At 38.2% G+C, this 8,630-nt stretch overlaps 1 pseudogene; it reads left to right on the top strand.

Moving 5' to 3' along the window:
- The first annotated feature begins 474 nt into the window (after window positions 1-474).
- On the top strand, window positions 475-7,908 carry LOC121326420 (annotated as a pseudogene).
- The last annotated feature ends 722 nt before the right edge of the window (window positions 7,909-8,630 follow it).

The raw sequence follows: 8,630 nt of genomic DNA, 5'->3' as shown, positions 1-8,630 counted from the left end.
ACAGAAAAGAATGAACTAATTCATTCCAATAAAGTTAAAAATAATTAAATAAACAAAATTAATTCAAAAGTTGTGCATGCTGGGGATATCAAGGCTGATCCTCAGAGCCAGCATTGCATGATAATATAAATATAAGTTTATGTAAAATAATGTTAATTAGAATTAATATAGATTTAAAGATATAAGTAAAAGTGATGTCACATATAGAACACCATTACATCATGTAAGAATAAATCATGGATTTGAATATAAACAATAACAAGTAGTTGACATGCCGTCAAACACCTATAAATACCTACAATGTTTTGATTCAAACACAGGCTCCCTTGAGAAAGATAGAAAGAAATGTTTGGCAAACTCTTTGAGCAGCTATATATATATATATCTTTGAGCTAATATATATATATATATATACTGTATATTTTCTAATATAGGAATCAAATCCAGATTGCGCCCTCTTTACCATACTCCCGGATGGCAGTGAGACAGACGCAGCATCAGAAGCAAAATCTGTTTTATCGCACTGGGCAGAACCACCAAGCAGTGAGGCTATACAAGAGAGACACAGGCAGCACATCTGAGAGGAAAGAAAGGGAGGACAGAGTAAGATAAAAAAAAGTTCAGAGATACAAGGGGGATTAAGCACAGGACAAAAAGACAACACTGGAGAAAACATAATTGCTGTAACAGTATTAGGGGAAGTATCAGAAGATTTACCCCCACCTCTAACTACCATGTTTAATGAGAACTACAATACCCTGCTGCAGATTACTTTTTTTTTTTTTTTTTTTTTTTTTTTATTTGTCACAAGAAAAAGGTATACATATATAGATAATTACATACATGAACCTCTTCCTTTTTTATTAGAACACAGTATAGTTACTTACACTGCCAGCAAAATTGAGAGAGAAAAGAAAATTATCAAAATAAATACATGTAAAATAAATATTTTTATGGATTTTTATGGTATAAAATTAGACCTCAAGCAGATGAGAAGGGGTCTACAGTGTTATATAAAGGGCCTTGTCAGGGATGATTTAAACTTTGCTATGGTCCCTATAAAAGTTTACCATGGTAAAAGCATAGCAAAGTATAATAACAAAGAGTGTAACATGGTAAATCATAGGCAAGCATTGTAAAGCACAGAGAGGTATGGTAAAGCATAGGCAAGGATTGTAAAGCAATTAAACAACATAGCAAAACATGGAAAACTATGGTAAATGCAAAATATAACCATGGAAAAACTACAAGATTACCATGAAATTTATTGTGATAAACATGTATAAGAGTTGTTTATTTGTTTTTGTTTTTATTTTTATTTTAATGGGTGTTTGTTACCTTTTTATTTTTTTGACAAGTTTAAGGCAGTTTGCTAGCTTAAAAATTGAAACTATCTGGTCTGCAGGTGTTTCCTGTAAAATGTTATCTGCTTTTTACATGTTTGCTTTGCTAAATAGAGCTTTGAGGTATAACCTCATACTGCTGCAAGTAGGATGTGGCTCACAGTTGGAAACAGGTTTCAAACGGGGAGAGATGCTAAAACTGCTATAGCAGAATGTAAACAATCTAGACTGATATCTGATTAAGCAGAGTGGACATGAGAAAAATAATTAAGGTTAGTTAACAGGCAGAGAGGATTATTTTAGCATACAACGTAGCATTATTGTCATAGATGCGCGTGCCAGCTGAGAACAAAGCAGGTACCCCAAAAAGGTAAACAATGGACTTGGTTTAATGTTTTGTAAGAAACTTTTTTTTTTTTTTTCATGCCCAAGCAGTTGCTGTTCCACTTATTAAACTGCATATTTTTTGACGTAATCACTTACAAAGACCACAGTATCATACAGTGGTATCGGCACTATGCTTCAGTGCGAGAGGTCCCGTGTTTGCGCCCGCCCTCTGCCTACGTGTGGATTGCCTCGCCCTGTGTGATGCGCCTGCCTACGGGGGAACCGAGTTTCTCTACATTGGTGTCAGAAGTGGATGCAGGTACCCCGCCACGCACTCGTCGGACTGTAGCCTGGTGAGCAAGTCCGGGGCGGACTTGAGGCTGGCAGGGGAGAGTGAAGCGTGCACGGGAGAAGGCAGCAGCAGGGCTGGTAGGTGACGTAATCACATACAAAGACATAAGCCTGATACACGCTCCTTGCAAAGGAACCAGCTCTTTTGTACAGCGGTATTGGTGCTATGCTTTAGTGCGAGAGGTCCCGGGTTCATGCCCGCCCGTCGCCTGTGTGTGGATTGCCTCGCCCTTTGTGATGCGCCTGCCTGAGGGAACCAAGATCGATACACATACTTAATTTAATGAATACAAATACAACATGTCAATCCATTGCTGTTCCAGTTTTTCTATTTTCAGGGAAGAGGCAGAAAGAGTGGACTCCAGCACAAGTACAGCAGACCTGGCACCTATTCAGATGTTGCCTCTCCCAAAATAGAAGACGCAGAGCAAAACAGTAAGAAGCCTCTTTCTGCAGCCATGATAATCAAGATTGAACGTAACAGGCAGTGTGCACTGATGTCAAGGAAAATGAGGCTAGCCAGCAGACCATATTCTGTAGCCAAAGGTACCGCATGTCTTCCAGATTTGTACCAAAATTAGAATTACCTGCTATGTAGCAAACACAAGCCAATCTAGGTTTTCATGTAAATCCTAAGAGTAAGTTACCAGTAAAAAAGGTGTGTGTAATCAAGCATGCCTTAAAAACTGGAATGGCTGAAATTGCTTTGGAATGGGAATCTTACATTATACCCAGGGCTGTTATGCAGATACAAAGTTTTTATTCTATATGTCATTTTTAGGAAACAGACCTATATCAGCTAAAGAAATTAGAGGTGGTAATTATTATTGAGGAATGGCCATGTAAGACTTTGTAGCCATACTTGTTATGTCATGAAAAATCAGTGCTATCTTGATGGCCATGGTGGGTCTACAACCTACTGACACTGTAAACCAGTGTGTTTAACAGTTAGGGATTTATTTGTATGGCACTAAATGAGGCGCATGCTAAAATTGAGTTATCCACATCGAAGTTGGAGTGGCCTCTTCTAATGTTTTTGTTTGTAGTACTATAACAAAGCCACTGATATTTTAGTTAATATATAACAAAGCCACTGATATTTTAGTTAATAATCAATGTTGCAATACTGCAATTGGGCCAAGAGCCACATTTGTTATTTGATCCAGCTTAAGTTTGTATTTGGTTATTGTGCTTATAAAGTGAACATTATGAATGCCAAACCTTCACTCCAGTGATGACTTTTTGTATTAGTAAAGCAATTGTTTCTTGTTTACATTATACTCCAGGAGGCACTTGTGCAAAAATTCAAAAGAAGATTGACACTGGAGGGGGGGGTTCATAGAAGAGGAGGAAGAGCAACACAAAGTGGAGAAAGTGGTTCACAAGCCAGGTACAGTATCTCAGAAGATAGTAGGAGAACCTTACCCTGTGGATGTGTTTGATTGTGTCAAGTGGAGTTTTGGGAAGAAAGAAAAAAAAAACACGGGCCTCTTGATTATTGTCACTGTTCTGTGTATTCCTTTCTGTTACTGCAGGACCAGTGATGAAGTTCAACTACTTCCTGTGTGAGGACTGCAGCAAAGCATTTATGGACTCCTACCTCAGCAACACCTTCAATTTATCTGTGTGTGACAACTGCAGGTACAGTACTAGTACTACCCATTTGTTACTGAGAAGTCTTAAGGCTACACATTTGCATCTTTTTCTCAAGTCCAATACTGCTTGGTCAAGATTGATAAACCTCTTCCTGACCCAGTGAACCTGTGCCGGAGCGAACAGGTAGGATCCTGGCAAAGATGACAGACAGATGAACCAATCAAGATGCTGCACTTTGAGGTGTTCCCAAGTGGCTCACCTGGTAGAAGCACAGCTGTGTGGTGTGCAGGGTGAGTCACACAGCGAAGGTTTGCATCCTGGCTGTGTGAAGAAGGCTGGTCTTCACTGGGGAGCATCGCATTGGCTCACACTCCTGTGGGTTATGGAGGCAAAAACGTCTACTGCGAACCCTGCTGGCCAGGCGCCCAGAGAGCTGAAAGCTACCTGCAGGGCTGGCCTTTGTCCTCCAGAGGTCGGTAGCTTGCTGACATGCGCTCTGGAGTTCCTGAGTGAAAAAGGAAGGTGGTTTGGTCATGGGATCGGAGGGTGCCTACTGAACCAAGTGAGAAATTGCTGCAGTGAGGGGAAAAGCTGATGTGTGAATTCAGAAGACATTTTGACGAGAAGACCCGATGCATAACAGATGTGAAACTAAAATAACTGGTCAAACCTGATTTATCACCAGGGATATGTTAATAAAAAATATCAAAACAATCACAATTCTGTTGAAAAAGATATTGCAGAGTTCAGTATCTGTGGGTTTGTGAAAAGAGCTGACACCGACACCCACCAGAATAAAACATAAAGTATTCAAATTTCTCAGCTGGAGGGTTCACAGGATCGAACATGTGTGATACGGATACCAAGCCTTCAAGTCACGATTCGGGAGACAAGAAGGATGGAGAATATATCAAACTCAAAGTCATCCTGCAGAACAGCAGTGCAATCCATTTCAAAATGAAGATGACGACACATTTAAAGAAATTAATAGAATCCTATTGTCAGATACAGGGTGTTCCTATGAATTCTCTATGGTTTCTCTTTGAAGGACAGAGAATTGTGGACAACCGAACTCCAAAAGAGCTGGGGATGCAAGATGAGAACGTCATTGAAGTTTATCGGAACAAACAGGTGGAGACTTCCACAATTAGACTTTCAATATATAGATTTTTTTGCTTTTTTTTTTTTTGATTGTAATAGGCTGCAATACCATGAAATATAGATGATACTCGTCAGGGCCTCCATTAGCTTTAAAGGGAGGGGTAGTTCCCCTAGCCCCCCTCTACCCTTCCTCTCCATGCTTATCAACATCTCTGAAATTCTTAAACAGCACAACCCTTTCTTTCTTTCTTGTGCAAGCTTGCTTGTCTCATTGCTGAGCATTTAGTCTTCTGTTGGAAAGCCATATGTAATGTTCATTATTTCTAATTAATTAACAATCTATGTTGCTGAAAACATGACTACACCCATACAGACTGTGAGACTAACATATTATTTTCAGGCATTTTTACCTTCTGGGAATACACCCCAAGATAGATCTCCAATACAGAATAAGCAAAGAAAAGATTTCAAAAATCCTTTAGCACAGAATTTAGTGTTAAGATGCACAGCAAGTGAAAAGGACTTGCAAAGTCTGTCAAAGAGCTTGATAATCCCCAATAGAGTTCAGCAAAGAATTACTTTATATGTGGTTTTAAACTGAGACTGTTGGCTTGAAAACAGATTCATAATATTTGTTTAATTGTGTGATGAACCCGATTATGAGACTGAAAGGTGGGGTTGCTAGATTGTCGCAAGGGTCGGTAAAATCGCGAACAGAAGAGAAATTTGATTTTGTTTGTTGTTGCTTTGGCTTTTGCATCATTTTTCATTTGTATAGATTTCTTGTTCACTTGCTTTATGATGTGTGTATCGACTTATGTGTTTGTGTGTTCATGTATGGGAGCTCCTGTTGTACATTTGTTGTTACAAATCTTAAATTTCAAACGTGAAGAATCGCTTCTGATGGTTTCAGCCTGTAATATATATGTGTGTGTGTGTGTGTGTGTGTGTGTGTGTGTATATATATATATATATGTATATATATATATATATATATATATATATATATATATATATATCAATAAAACCATTGACAAAAAAAAAGATATTACAGGAATACATACAACAAAGCAGAAAGCTCTGGGAAGTAATTGGTTGTTTAAAACTGTACACTGTTCAGTAACACTTTAAGGCTTTAAAATGGATGCCAGTATTGTGTAGTAAACTATATAAAACAGTATAGAGTCATAACATAAATAAAGTGCCCCACTTGGTAAAAATAAAGTTTGAAATCAAAGGTGAGGAGCAAAACTATAGGCTAATGTGAAATTTTAAACTCTAACACGAATGATTAACTTGGCATGTCTCCTGGCACTAAGCCCTAAGTGGTCCAATAAGCACAAGCATTTTCATGAAGCTGAAAATATGTGATTATTTAATTATAGGTATGGTGCTACAACCAATTACATTGCAAACTTTCAGGGACAATGAGAACAAACACAAGCTTATAACTCAACAGAAGCTAAGCAAGAGTACCTTCTGAATGGCTGTGATCTTGACAAGAGGGAACCCAAACTGACATTCATCTTGAGAAAGAGCACTGACAGCTCCCACTGGGGCAACTTGGAGTTTCAGGTGAGCTGGAGTCCTGGATCTGATTTTCACACAGGTAACTGGGTTTGAAGTACATTATTAAGTCACGTCCTGATTGGAACCTATTATTACCAACTACACTTGTAATTTCACTGAGAAGAGTGTAGACCTTCCACTCAGAATGTCTATGCCAAAGAATTCCAAATGTTGAAACCTGGACTGGTTCTATATAAACAAATGTGTCTGTTTTTTATTTAGTTTTAAGGAGGTATGCTTTGAGAGTGTATTTTCTCTGCACTCTGTATGACAAAGCAAAGAGTGAGTAAGAAATACACTCTCAACTTGATTTGAGGTAGCCAACGAACACTCAGGGCACATTCACACGTAGTTCACTTGCAAGTCATTCGAATCGTGGTTCACTTGCTAACAAACTCATTTTTTCAGGTTTGCTTCGGTTAGGTTCACTCCAGAAAAATTCAAGAGAACTTAAAGGGCATTAAGTGTTTGTTTGGTTCACTTGCAGCTTCCTCCAGACTAGAGTTCTATTTGATTCACATTGCACTTTCCAGACGCACTCGACTCTCTTTATGATTGCTAGTGCAGAAGTTTCTCTGGAAAACCCTTTTCCATCACGACAAATAATTTACGTGCTGTGGCTGTGCTGATGTCCGTGTTCTTTTAGTTTATTTGGTGCTCATAGCATCAAATCATTGCCGAAGAAACGTAACATGCAGAAAAGTCAGTGTTTGTCAGAATAACACTGTTCTTTTGGAAGAAATGCCATAGACAATCATGATTATGAAAAATATGTCCGTATTGTATTATCAATTGCAATTATTTAGCTGTTATTGATGATAATAATAATAATAATAATAATAATAATAATAATAATAATAATAATAATAATAGCAGCTTGTTGTGAATGTTGTACACATGATGATGTGGTGAAATGAAGATACAGCTGCAATAGTTACTAAACTCAGGCGAAGTAGCGCAAATACTTGGCACAGTGTTTTCCTGCGAGTGTATATGGCACAATAAAGCCAGATGCAGTACATGTGCTAAATCATTATTCAATTCAATTAGCATAATTTCATTAAATAGCGCCGGTTGCGCCATTTAATGAAATTATGCCCTATAGTATTATTTGGTGATGTGATGTTATGTATTTGTGACATTATGGTTTTCTTGTTTGGTGTGTATGTGTTGGTTTTGTGACAAGCCCTGCGCTGCGTATGTGTGTATCGAGTGCGGTTTAATTAAGTTTGGATTTTGTAATATTGATGAATAGTAAATTCATAATAATGGTATATAGTGCATACGTATAATATACTTTATTTAATTAAAGTACAGTTGTATAATATTTTGTTGTAAGAATATATATATATATATATATATATATATATATATATATATATATATATATATATATATATATATATGGTTTTGCAACTTAATTAAAACAATATGGGACAATTTGTATCCTCAAATGCCACAGTGCGACTTCAACGAGTTTTTCCAGCGATACCGAATGTCTCATTTGTGTTTTTAGGAAATGTCTCCGTCAGTGTACTGCAGATCGTCGCCACTGTATTTAGCAGTGCAGAAAAGGCAAAACGGCGTCTCCACTGGTTTTGCAGAAAAGAGCATAGCTTAGCTTGACGAGATCTCCTCTCGATCGATTACATACTGTACTCTTACAAAAGCATGAACAAAAACACAGCCTCCATGTTGTCACACAAAACCTCACGATCGGCATGCAATGATGGCCCTAATACAGTGGTTTGTTTAAACAGGGAGTGCACTCACTTGAGTAATGAAAGGTGTGTGTGTGTGTACAACAAACAACCACAACAGGTGCCGTTTGTAAACACGGTTGTTGAGCTAACTGCAGTGATTGTGTACGTAGCCTCGGTACGCGTGGTTTGATGCGCATCCTGGTGCGATTACGTGGTGCTCAGAGGTTTCACATATCGCTCCAAGAACCTAATCACCCTTCATTCAGCATCAAAGGGTCAGACCAACTGGGTATGCCGGTGCCCTTAGAAACATGCAACAGAAGGTTTTAGAAATTAAAAAATAAAGCATAGAATATTTTCTTGTGAAAACCAACAGGAATTACCCTACCCACATTTTAAAAATAAAACAGTACAATTTCTCCGAAAGCTGCTATTGTCCTGCTATCCATAAGATACAGTACAGAGGTAAATGCACAGACACATTTTGTTTCCACCTGTAGGTTGTGAGAATGGGGCAGTGAGGAGGCCCTGGAGGAAGATAAAGAATCCCGTTAAGAGACCTGAGACAAAAGGAAGCAGAAAAGTTCAGCAGAAGGTATGGTTGGGAAAACACCTGAGGCGAAATACACTTACAGTATGG

This window comes from Polyodon spathula, chromosome 2, assembly GCF_017654505.1.
Source record: "Polyodon spathula isolate WHYD16114869_AA chromosome 2, ASM1765450v1, whole genome shotgun sequence".
NCBI classification, from domain to species: domain Eukaryota; kingdom Metazoa; phylum Chordata; class Actinopteri; order Acipenseriformes; family Polyodontidae; genus Polyodon; species Polyodon spathula.
Note: the sequence above shows the minus strand (reverse complement) of the source record. Positions and strands in the feature narration are given on the sequence as shown.